We start from the raw sequence: 13,335 nt of genomic DNA on the forward strand, positions 1-13,335 counted from the left end.
TTGATGGGATGAATGTTGGAGGGCTGTTTTGGTTGAATTCCGTGATCAACGGCAACAAGGTAGATGGTTATGGATGGAAGGCATAATGGGTTCTGGGATGGATGAGGGTAGGAGTGATGGTTGATAACCTAAGGAGGATTTAAACTAGACCAGAGATGGACCAGATGCTGCACAGACATGGGAGTTATGTGCATACTCAGCCCAAATGAGATGGTGACTCAAGGAAGTGGGATTATTAGTACAGAGACATCTTAGTGTGTTTTCCATTTCCTGGTTCATATATTCAAACTGACCGTTAATATGTGGGTGAAAACCAAAAGAGAGTTTGGATTGTGTACCAAAGGCTGAGCAGAAATTCTTCCAGAGTTGAGAGAGAACTGGGGTCTCACATGGGAGTCCATGGATCCTGAAAACATTTTTTAATGAGCAGTTTGGCAGTAACAGCAGCAGATGGGAGTTTGGTAAGAGCTATTAAATGGCAAGCTGTGGAGAAACAGCCAATGATGGAGAGTATGACGGTTGTGGCAAACCTGTAACAATGTCCAGAGCAATGTGAGACCAAGGTTGATTGGAGATGGAAAGAGGTTGTAACATATCGGCAGGTTTATGGGAGTTCTTGTTGTGAGCACATGTGGAACAGGCAGCTACATACTCTACCACATCCTTATTAAGGCAATAGTACGACTGGAACCGGGACCCCAATGACGCAGGACTGAGGGATGACGGGTTCTGGTTCTGGAGATTCCTCTTCTGGGGAGAACTGACAGGAGAGAGCACCTGGTTTGGTGCTTTTAGAATCTGGGCGATAAATGATGGAAAAGTTAAAACGAGAGAAAAACAAAGACCAACGAGAATTATGGGAATTAAGGTGCTTAGCTGACTGTAGATATGAGAGGTTCTTATGTTCGGTCCACATAATGATGGGTAAGGTGGTGCCCTCCAGCCAGTGGGGGCATTCTTCCAGGACCAGTTTTATGGCAAGGAGTTCCCAATCTCCATTGTCATTATTTTTTCTCTGGGTGAAGAGAAACGTTTTGAAAAGAATGCACAAGGGGTAAGCTTACCATCAGTGGACAACTTGTGGGATAACACGGCTCCAACCCCTGTGTCTGACACATCCACCTCCAGGACAAACTGGACCCTGGGGTCTGGGTGAATCAATATGGGAGCAGAGGAGAACTTCTCTTTCAATGTCTGGATGGGATTCTCAGCTTCTGGAATCCAGGTATAGGTCTTTTTGGTGGAAGTGAGTGCTGTGAGAGGTGAAGCAGTAATACTGAAGTCTCAGATGAACCTGTGGTAGAAGTTTGCGAAACTGAGAAAACATTGGAGTTGTTTTCTAGTAGTAGGTTTTGAACATTCCACGACAGCATGGATCTTGCTGGGATCTGCCTTAACCTGTCCACCCTCAAAAATAAAACCAAGAAAGGCTATTGAGGTTACATGAAATTTACATTTTTCAGGCGGACATGTCAGACATGTTGTTTGTGGGTTACAGGATCGTTAGAGAAGATGAGTATGTCGTTCAGGCATACAAAAACAAAGATGTTCATGAAGAATATCGTTGACCAAGGCCTGAAACACTGCAGGAGCATTAGTGAGACAGAAGGGCATGACCAGATACTCAAAATGACCTACTGGTGTTTTAAAGGCTGTTTTCCATTAGTATCCCTCCCAAATGCGCACTAGGTAGTATGCGTTGCAAAGATCTATTTTTGTGAATGTTGGGAAAATGTATATAAGGTATCATCTGTTTAGTTTGATACATGTTTATGTTTGAAGTTCTATTATAGCTAGGATGATTCTTATGATTGTTTTTTAGTGCGAAAAAGGGTTTGTGGAAGGTTAAGGAATGCGGTCTAGAGTGGATCATTCTCTGGACATGACAAGCTTATACCATATATGGGAATGACTACTCTTTTTGGTTGAAATCTCTGTAAGAATTGGCTGAACCAATTCCTGCTTTTTGCTTGTTGGAATGTGAGCTGTAAATAAAAGGCTGGTGCAAGGATTTCTCCCTTTGTGAGATGGAAGTCACTGTTCTGGCAGAGGACTGTATCACCCTTGCAAGTCAAACTTAATTGGTTCACTTGTGTCTTATTTTACACTTGTCTGCATTTATAAGCTTTCTTACTCTAACAGTGAAGATGATGGCTCTGGGAACTGATTGAAAAGCTGAATACCTATTTTTGATAGTTATTTGATTTAATCCTCTGTAATCGATGCAGTATCTGATTGTTTTATCTTTCTTCTCCAAAAAGAAGAATCCTGCTCTGACAGGAGAGGATGATGGCAGGATTATGCCTGCTCTCAGAGAGTCGTTGATGTACTGCTTTATGGTTTCAAGTTCAGAGTTGGAGATGTTACACAGTCGGCCAGAGGGTAAAGGGGCACCTGGAAGGAGATCAATGCTACAATCAAGGGCGATGAGGAGGAAGTGATAGAGCTAGGTCCTTACTAAAAACCTTCTAAAGGTCATGATATTCAGAGAGTAAATTAGAGAGATCAGGTGGCTGCTCAGGGCTGAGTTGGTGCAGCTGAACGGAGACAAGATCTGTGGCAATAAGGGCTCCAGGCTTCTTTGCATGATTTGGTAAAAACATGTGTGGGTTGTGGGTCTTGAGCTATAGGTGTCCCAAAATGACGTGGGCTTCTTTGCTGGGAAAAATATCAAAGGAAATGAGTTCATGAAGGTTCCCTGATGTAATGAAATGGAGTGGGTGAGTTTGTTGATGAACAGTTTCCAGAGCTCTACCATTCAGGGCAGAAACTTTGATAGGAGTGGGAAGATCCTGGATGGGTATTTGCAGTGGCGGCTGGTGGTGATATCTGTAGGGTGGGCTAACAGGGTGGGCTAACAAATATATATATAGATCATAAAATGCTGCAGATTGGATTCCAAAAACAGAAGCATCCAATTTGAAATAAAGAAAACCTGCTATAAATTGACATGTCCTTTTTCAGCTCAAAGACTACCGTAAAGTAAACAACCAAGCAGGCTCTGTCAATTGTCCAACTTAATTCCACTGCATCAAGGTTTTCAACTGTAATTATTTCAGATTTTGTCCCAGTTAAAGAGCTTTGCATAACACTGCACCACACTGCTTTACACAATCACACGGTTAAAATAAAATCAAACAAGACATACAATATTTTTTAAATTGAGGCCTACCTTATTTAAAGAGAAGCTCACTCAGGCAACTTTTCTGGGATGCTAAAAGGTTAATAACCACCTCATTAAAGTCAGCTGACCTCTGGATGAATTCCTGTTCAATAGACAGTGCGGCCAGCACATTCAGCCTTTCCTGTCCCATGTTACTGCGGAGAAATGAGTTGACCCTCTTCATTCCACTGAAACACCTTTCTGACTAGGCAGATGTCATCAGGGTTGTGATGGCTATTTGAGTTAACTTAAGGGTCTCCGAAAAAGTGCTCTGAAGACCGTTCTCTGTCAGCATCCTCAACAGTGATAGGGCAGAAGTTAACCCTTCAAACTCCGCACTGCTGTACATCACCATCAGTTCACCTTTCAGTTTTTCTTTGCAGATCATTGGGAAATGTCCACATGCGGTGTCCAATTGCTTCAGTGGAAAACAGGTGTTAAAATCTGAGAACAGATCTGGGTTAATAAGTTCAAATGAATTTAAATGGCGGGCCTTCTCAAAGTGAGCCTTTGACTGCTCAATGATTATTTTGCAGCACTGAGCTGGTGTCAGAGCGCTTGCATCTGGTTTTGGTTGGTCCGTCGTCAGCGACTCATTCAGATCATTTATGGACCAGATAACATTCTCTAAGGCCTGTTTTGTTTTTCTAGGATCCGTGGCACGTTTTTGGAGGATGTTATAGAGAATGTCCACATGAGTAAAGGCACAGTGAAAAAATTACAAAAATAAAATAAAGGTTTTGTTCTGGAGCAGTGTGTACAAACCATGAGCTTGTTGGATTGACAGGCTGTCCCAAGACTGATTTTTGTAGATCTTTTCAAAGCATGCCTTCATATTTTCTTCCTGTTCAAACACAGTGTGCAACGTGCGGCTCTTGAAGTTCCACCGTGTTTGGCCCGATGCTGGAATTCTCCTGCTGCACACTTCATCGAGGACAGCAGTTCTTTTAGGGGACTTGGGAAAAAACGTTCCAAAAGCTAAAAGATTTGCAAAAAATATTCTGACAGCTGTAAGCGATGAGCATGCCTGTTGAATGATCAGGTTTAATGGATGGGCATAACAGTGCACAAAGTGCGCATGAGGAAAGGATGCGCCGCTCATCACCGCAGCTCCATCATAAGTCTGGGCAACTACTTTATTTTCCATTTTAATCGGCTGGAGCTTGTCTTTCAGAAGCTTTTCAAACCCCTCTGCAGACCTGTCCTCTTGCAGGAAAAAGCCCAGGAATCTTTCCACTGCTGTGCATTCAGTGATGTACCTGAGCACAATCACACACTGGCTCACACAAGCCACATCTGTGGTTTCATCTGCTTGCACTACAACAAATGGCGCTTTTAATATTTCATCCCTAATGTTTGTTGATAAACCTCTAAAATGCAATCAAGCTGCTCATTTTGGCTTGTTTTAGAGGTGTATTTGGCCACCTGTGTATTTGACAGGAGATCTGCCAACTGATTGTCTAAAAAAGAAAACTGGTTAACCAGATCCAGAAAAACACCCTGATTCAGTGACAAGGAAGATTCATCAGACCCACGTAATGGTAGCTCATGTGCCCCACAAAATTTAATGCAATCCAAAATCTGTGATAACGCATCTCTGTTTTTTTTCACCATCGCCCTCATCCAGCTGACAGGCGATGTTAACCCTGCCCAACATGGACAATTTAACACTGTTCCCAATGTGACTTGTGCTGGGTTCGTGTTTTTTTATTTTGTCCAATAAATGTCTTAGATCAACAATTCCTTGTTGGGTCCAAGCTGTGTCTCCTTCAAACAGCAAGCACGGAAAGCAGAAAAGAGAATTCTTAGCTAGACTCGTCCTCTCCTAGCCAGTCCTTTCGCTGAAACTAGGAAACAGAAAAACTCCGGTTTTGTCGCTTTTCTTTTTGCTGGATTTGAATATCCTTTGGTCTATCCGCCCCCAACGTCTTCACTTCCATTTTTTCCTTGAAAGACATTAAGGAAAACAGGTGAGAAATTAAATAATCCACCTCGTTTATGTTAATCTTGCTTGCCATCATACCCACTCAGTCTCCACCAAACCACACCAACGTACACTGGCGCTCGAGGCACATGATTGTACGTCCACTCTTATTGGCTAAAGCCTGTGGCCTTGGGCTAACCCTGGGCTGAAGAAAATTAGCCCCAATGAGCCACAAACTGAGGGGGCGTGACAAGACATCTGTCAATCATTCTGAACCACGAAAGACAAAAAATGATTGGGGCTGTGAGAAGTTAGACCTGTGGAAAGACTCTGGAATTTTCCCCAGACTATTTAGCATCAGTTTTTTTGTAAATTTCACAAAATGTTATACAATATTTTTCATTTGTTTTTATTAAGTATTTTAACATTTTTATTTTAAACAATAGGGAGGGCTTAGCCCTACTAGCCTGCTTATACCAGCCGGCCCTGGGTATTTGCAATGTGTGAACTAGCTGTGGGTTGATTAGGTTCTGTTCAGAGCCGGAGTCTACAAATGCAAATACGGGGTGTTGTTTATGGTTTAAACAGATGGTGGAATGGAGCTGGAAATTAGGATAATTGGAATGGTGAACAGTGCCCGCCAGTACCCCCTGAACTACTGATGGGCTGACTCTTTTGGGTGCACAGGACAATGTAAACGGAAGTGACCGAGTTCACCACAATAAAGGCACCGCCCAGAAGTCAGGGGCTATGTCTTTTCCCTGGCATGAGGCTAGCTCTGCCTATTTGCATGGGCTCATTCTGACGGGGAGAAATAGAAGGTTGTGCTATGGGGTCTAGTGACATAACGACAGGTGTGGAGTTTCTGCTCCGAAAGTGAATGGGTTTAACTGCCTTTATTTTGTGTATTTCTTTCTCTAAGACGGTAATCCATGCTTATAGCCACACTGATTAGTTTGTCAAGTGCCTCTGGTTTGTCACGACAGGCTAATTCATCTTTTAGTTTCTCGCTAAGAGAATTTCTGAATGCCCCTTTAAGAGCTGGTGGGTTCCAACCTGATTCCGTTGCCAAAGTGTAAAACTGGTCATTTCAGCAACAGACCTGTGTTTCTGTTTCACATTCCACAGCTTCTTTGCTATTTCCTCATCACTTCGTCTTAGGGAGAATTTAATTGTTTAAGGAATTCGTCAGACAAAAAGAAATGGATTGTGGATTTGTCCACCAGGGTTTCTGCCCACCTTAAAGCTTGTCCCCAGAGCAGTCCAATGACGTAGGATATCCGATTGGCATCATCATGGAAGAAATGAGGTAAACGCTCAAACACTAAAATGCATTGCAGGAAAAAACCTCAACACTTTTCCAACTTCCCCGAAAAAGGTTCCGGAGAAGAGGAAGCAACCCCATGACAGGTGGGAGCTGCTGCTGTGGGAACGAGACTGGCAGGAGGAAGAACAGAGGGGTTAGTAATTGCGGGAGATAGTCTGGAACTGAGAGCGTGAAACTGATGGTTGCTTTAACTGTTGATGCATGTCATGACTTCAAGAGCTTTGAGTGTTACTGCAGTACGTAAATCATTAAGTTATTCTAAAGCTAAACAAGCTATATACAGCTATAGCTACCGGGACTAATAATTTCTGGTTGGGGTTCTGGTTTAGGTTTAGTTGTTTGTTAAAGAAAATCTTCCATGACATTTACAATAAACATAGATCATTTTATCCCATATATGAGTTATTTCTGATAATGTATTATTATTTTCAACTCACTCTTTAATAGCCTTCATGTTGGACATTAGTCACTTTAGACCATTTTGTGGAAACCCCCTAACCCTACCCTGTAGTGTTTAATCAACTTAGCAATCGATTGTTCCAAACATGACCCAGGACTTGGTTTTCATAATCTAAATTAGTCATCTAACTTAGGTTGTTTTTAAACTACTACTTTTTACAATAGTAATAGAAATAGAAATAAATTCTGCACCAAGTAAGTTAGGGTAATAATAAATAATACAAAAATACAAAATACTAAATTTCCATTGTATTTCTGGTTGTGTCTTTAGGGTTGTTTTCCTGCTGGAAGATGAACCCCTGCTCATTACCCAGTCTCTTGTCTTTTGCATTTTTTTTCTTCCAATATATTCCTATATTGAGCAATTTTCCTGACATCAACTCCGACCAGCTTTCCAATTTCTGCAAAAGAAATGTATCTCCATAGCCTGATACTGCCAACACCATGTTTTACAGCTGGGATGGTGTATTAATTGTGATGTGCAGTTTTGGTTTTCTGCTACACAAGTGTTCTGCGTGTAGGCTGAAAACCTTAGTTGTCTTGGTAACAGAGTCTCTTATCAGAGCTGTGGGACTCTGCAGCTCCTTTACAGTTACCATGGGTCCTCTTGGTTACTTTTCTGATTAATATTCTTCTTACCAAACCTGTTAGTTCAAATGGATGGCACAGTATTGGTAGGTTTTCACTTGTGCTGTGCCCCTTCTATTTTAATATGATGGATTGAACAGTGCCCTGTGTAATTTTCAAAGCTTTGGGATTTTGTTGCATAAGCTAAATCTGCTTTAAACTACCTGACTGGCCTTTGATGCCTGTACGGAACAGTTGAAGTTATGAGGATAGTATATTACACACACTAATTAAGTGAATTCTAAAGCCAAATGATTGCACTGAATGTTATTTGGGGCATCAGAGTAAAATGGGCTACTTATAAAGGCACAGATTTTTAAAACTGCTATTTGTGAAAGGTTTTAAAAACCATGGTTCATTTCTTTTCACTTCACAATGCATGTGCTACCTCTTTAGTTGGCTGGAGCTCTGGGTAACGTCACTTCCTGTTTTCGCTTTTGCACTTGGTGAATTGTTTGGTGTGTAAAGGCTCTCTCATTTGATCTGATTTCTCTCTACTGTGATATCTCTTACTTGTTATAATAAATGAGCATGTTAAAACACATACTTTATGTTGCCATATTTAACGTTTGGGGACTCTCTGTGTCTTGCACAGTTTTTCTAGTAGTGGTAAGGGGTCGCTAGCTTAGTGTTAGCTTTAGCTCCACCATGGCTACCTGTTCTGCTGTTTCTCTCTCTGAGTCTCTCTGTCAGATGTTCAGTTACTCCTCTGCCTCCTTTAGTGATAATGGTACGTGTAATAAATGTAGCATTTTTGTAGCTTTGGAGGCGAGGGTGTCGGAATTGGAGGCCCGGCTCCGCGCTGTTGAAAAACCAGCAGATAGCCGAGGCCCCTTAGCCAGCGCGGAGCCACCAAGGGTAGCTCCCCGTAGCAGTCCTCCAGCAGAGCCCGCGCAGCCGGGGGCTCAGGCCAGCTGCGTGACGGTATGTAGAAGCATAGTCCTAGATCCTCGCCCACAGGTCACCACCAACCCATCTGCGTTTCTAACAGATTTTCCCTGCTCAGCGACACACCCGCTGAGAACCCAACTCTGGTAATTGGCAGCTCCATAGTCAGAAACGTGGCACTAGAGACACCAGCAACCATAGTCAAATGTCTGCCAGGGGCCAGAACGGGCGACATCAAATCATACCTGAAACTGCTGGCTAAGGATAAGTGTAAATACAGTAAGATTGCTATTCATGCTGGCGGTAATGACACCTGGTTATGTCAATCGGAGGTCACCAAAGTTAGTGTTGCTTCGGTGTGTAAGTTTGCCAAAACAATGTTATCTCTGGTCCCCTACCCGATCTGACCAGTGACGACATGTTTAGCCGCATGCTGTCATTCAACCGCTGGTTGTCTAGGTGTTGACCAGAAAACAATGTGGGTTACATTGAAAACTGGTGAACATTTTGTAGAAAACCTGGTCTGATCCGGAGAGACGGCATCCATCCCACTTTGGATGGAGCAGCTCTTCTTTCTAGGAATCTGGCCGAATTTATTAGTTCTCCAAAACTCTGACAACCCAGGCTTCAGACCAGGAAGCAGGGTCGTAGTTTAATACTCCTCTCTGCAGCTTCTGTACTGCTACCCACCCATTACCCTATGAAGACAGTGTCTCACCCACAGCCAAAATTGAATAGATTAAAAAATAATCTAAAAGGAGGAAATCAGGAAAATCTCATAAAAATAAACAACTCAGACCGAAAATAAAAATAAAACAATTAAATGTGGTCTACTGAACATAAGATCTCTCTCTTCAAATACATTGCTAGTTAGTGACCTGATTTGTGACAATCAGATTGATTTATTTTGCCTCACAGAAACCTGGCTGCAGCAAGAGGATTATGTTACTATAAATGAGTCAACTCCTACTAATTATTTAAATTTTCACATTCCTCGAAATACTGGGTGAGGAGGAGGAGTAGCAACTATCTTTCAGTCCGATTTATTGATTAGTCCCAGACCAATCAATAGTTACAACTCTTTTGAATATTTAAACCTTAGTTTTCCTCATCCAAATTGCAAAGCACTAAAACCACTTCTGTTTGTTGTTTTGTACCATCCACCAGGCCCTTACTCTCAATTTTTAGATCAGTTTTCAGACCTTTTATCTCATTTAGTATTAAATACAGATAAAGTTATTATAGTGGGGGGTTTTAACATTCATGTTGACACTGAAATGATAGCATAAATATAGCGTTCAATGCTATCTTAGACTCAATTGGCTCTGCTCAAAACATTAACAAACTTACCCACCTTTGTCTTCATTCTCTGGACCTTGTGCTGACATATGGCATTGAGTGTAAAGACATAACAATATTTTCTCATAACCCTGTCCTATCTGACCATTTCTTAATAACCTTTGAGTTTCATTTAACCGAGTACTCCACACCTGAAAAAAAATTTCATTATAGTAGATCATTATCAGGCGATGCTGTAACAACCTTTAAAGAATCTGTTCCACTTTTAATTTCCTCATTATCACTGAAAAGCACAGTGGAGGGCAATAATTCTGTTTCTGCCCCTTCACAAATTGACTCTTTTGTTCAGTGTTTCTTCATCATTGCGTGATGCATTAGACAATGCAGCCCCCTTGAAAAAGGAGGTAATCATTCATAGGAGGCAGGCTCCTTGATTTAATTCAGAGCTGCATACTTTAAAGCACAATGTTAGAAAATTGGAGAGAAAATGGCACCCTACACACCTAGAGGATTCCTACTTAATCTGGAAAAATAGCCTACTGTTATATAAAAAGACACTTCGCCAAGCCAGAACAGCTTATTTCTCATCATTAATAGAAGAAAACAAGAATAATCATAAGTTTCTCTTTAGTACAGTTGCTAAACTTACACAGAGTCATAGCTCTGTTGAGCCATCCATTCCCTTAGCTCTTAGCAGTCATGACTTTATGGGATTCTTCTTAAGTAAAATTGATTCTATTAAAAATAAAATCTTTGACATACTCCTGAAGATGATTACTTCATCCTGAGCAAGTGAGACAACATTGGAAATAACTGCAGAACCTGATTTGTGTTTGGACTGTTTTGATCCTGTGGAGCTTCCTGAGTTATCAGAAATATTAGCTTCATCTAAACCTTCAACTTGTATGTTAGACCCAATCCCAACCAAATTATTTAAGGGAGTGTTCCCTCTGATTACCAGCCCCATTTTAGATATAATTAATCTATCTTTAGTTAATGGATATGTACCATAGGTTTTTAAGTTAGCTGTAATTAAACCTTTACTTAAGAAACCTTCGCTTGATCGAGATGACTTGAAAAATTACAGACCTATATCCAATCTTCCATTCTTATCTAAAATTCTTGAGAAAATAGTTGCAAATCAAATGTGTGAGCATTTACACAGCAATGACCTGTTTGAAGAGTTTCAGTCAGGCTTCAGAGCTCATCATAGCACTGAAACAGCTCTGCTGAAAGTCACTAATGATATTCTTATGGCCTCAGATAATGGACTTGTGTCTGTACTGGTTGTGTTAGATCTCAGTGCTGCATTTGATACAGTCGACCATAATATTCTCTTAAAAAGGCTGGAATATGCTGTAGGGATCAGGGGAACAGCGCTAGGCTGGTTTAAATCTTATCTGTCTGACAGATTCCAGTTTGTTCATGTAAATGATAAATCATCTTTAAACTCCATGGTTAATTGTGGAGTACCACAGGGTTCAGTACTTGGGCCAATTCTCTTCACTATATATATGCTTCCAATAGGTCAAATTATCAGGCAGCATAGGATACATTTTCACTGTTACACTGATACTCAGCTTTACTTATCCATAAATCCTGATGAGCCCAACCAGTTAGATAGACTACAAGCATGTCTTGAAGATATAAAAACTTGGATGACTTTACATTTTTTGCTTCTAAATTCCGACAAGACAGAAGTTGTCGTCTTTGGACCGGAGTCCTTAAAAAAGAAACTGCTTAGTCAATCACTTAACCTGGATGGCATTAAATTGACCTCCGACAATAAAGTAAAAAACCTTGGTGTTACTTTTGACCAGGACATGTCATTTAAATCCCATATTAAACAGGCTTCTAGGATTTCCCTCTTTCGCCTCCGGAACATTGCCAAAATTAGAAATATCCTGTCCAGGAGTGATGCTAAAAAACTAGTCCATGCTTTTGTTACTTCTAGGCTGGACTATTGTAATTCTTTACTATCAGGATGTCCACAAAATGCAGTTAAAAGCCTTCAGCCAATTCAAAATGCTGCAGCAAGAGTTCTGATGAAAATTAAAAAGAGAGACCATATTTCTCCTATTTTAGCTTCCCTTCATTGGCTCCCTGTTAAATCCAGAATAGAATTTAAAATTATCCTCATCACATATAAAGCCCTTAATGATCTAGCTCCATCATACATCAGAGATCTGATTGTTCCATATGTTCCTAACAGGGCACTTTGTTCTCAGACTGCAGGTTTACTGGTGGTTCCTAGAGTCTCTAGAAGTAGAATGGGAGGCAGATCGTTTAGTTATCAGGCTCCTCTCCTGTGGAACCAGCTCCCGGTTTTGGTCCGTGAGGCAGACACCCTGTCTGCTTTTAAGGCTAGGCTTAAAACGTTCCATTATGATAAAGCTTATAGTTAGAGTGGCTTAGGTCATCAGGGAGGGAGCCTTCCTCCCTCCCTAAACCGGTTCAGTTATGGTTGAGGTGCAAACACACCCTCCATTTCTGCTACCTGTATAACCCCTTCTCTTTTCCAATGGTTATAATCACTCTGACAGAGGGAGGTATCCCAATCCTTTTGTTTTTTAGTATAACAATGACCATCAGTGGGACCCTTTGTGGGGTGCCTTGAGACGACATTGTTGTAAATAAGCGCTGTTTAACTAAATAATCTGAACTGAAACTATCTGTGTAGTTATGCTGCATTGGGCTTAGGCTGCTGCAGGACATAACGACCATTTTCACCCTCTTCGCTACATTCTCACACTACTCTCCAATTTTGCATTATTTGCTGTTATTTCAGCTTTTAACTTTGTTATCTCTTTTCTCTTCCTAGAAGCTACACCTGGCCTGGCTCTGTCTATCTGTGACACCTTTCTGGAGAGGGGAATCGTCCGAGCTTCTGCTGGCAACAACTTAATGCTCACCCTCTACCGATGATCCACATGGCCCTGTCTTTTAGTGTTTAACCCTTTCTCTCTCCTAAACATGGTGATTCACTGAGCTTTACTGTAACTAATTATATGTGATCTCTTTCAGACTCTAACCTTGAAAACTGGCTCAGAGTTTATCTGTTCTTTCTTTCTAGGTGAAGCGACTAAAGGAGCTACATCCATTAACATTTACTTTTCCTTCCCATAGAACGTATTCCTGGATTAGTGCTTCTTTGTTCTCTTTGTGTCCCTGCTCTGTTCTCTCTAACCCCCAGTCGGTTGTGGAAGATGGCCGCTCACCATGAGCCTGGTTCTGCTGGAGGTTTCTTCCTGTTAAAAGGGAGTTTTTTGTCTCCGCTGTCGCTACATGCACGCTCAGTATGAGGGATTGCTGCAAAGTCAATGCCAGTGACTGTCCACTGTCTCTACATGCTCATCTGGGGGGAGTGAGTGCTGCAAGTCACTGACTGGATGCAATCTGCTGGGTTTCCTTAGATAGAAAAACTTTTTATCCAGTTTGAATAAATAACTAACTCTGACTGCACTGTTCAATGGTTAGGATTAATTGGAATGTATGTACCTGACTGTTGTGAAGTGCCTTGAGACAACATGTGTTGTGAATTGGCGCTATATAAATAAAACTGAATTGAATTGAATTGAATTGAATTGAATTGAATTGAATTGAACATTGTGCTGGTTGATCACTTGAAATTGCAGTACATAACTGAAG

General features: G+C 41.3%; 1 protein-coding gene across 2 annotated transcripts in view; it reads right to left on the minus strand.

Annotated features, from left to right (window-relative positions):
* Positions 1-13,335, minus strand: part of col16a1 (collagen, type XVI, alpha 1) — a 119,761-nt gene that overhangs the window by 93,677 nt on the left and 12,749 nt on the right. The gene's annotated exons all lie outside the window — the stretch shown is intronic.

The sequence above is a fragment of the Girardinichthys multiradiatus genome, chromosome 13 (assembly GCF_021462225.1).
Source record: "Girardinichthys multiradiatus isolate DD_20200921_A chromosome 13, DD_fGirMul_XY1, whole genome shotgun sequence".
Classification (NCBI taxonomy): Eukaryota; Metazoa; Chordata; class Actinopteri; order Cyprinodontiformes; family Goodeidae; genus Girardinichthys; species Girardinichthys multiradiatus.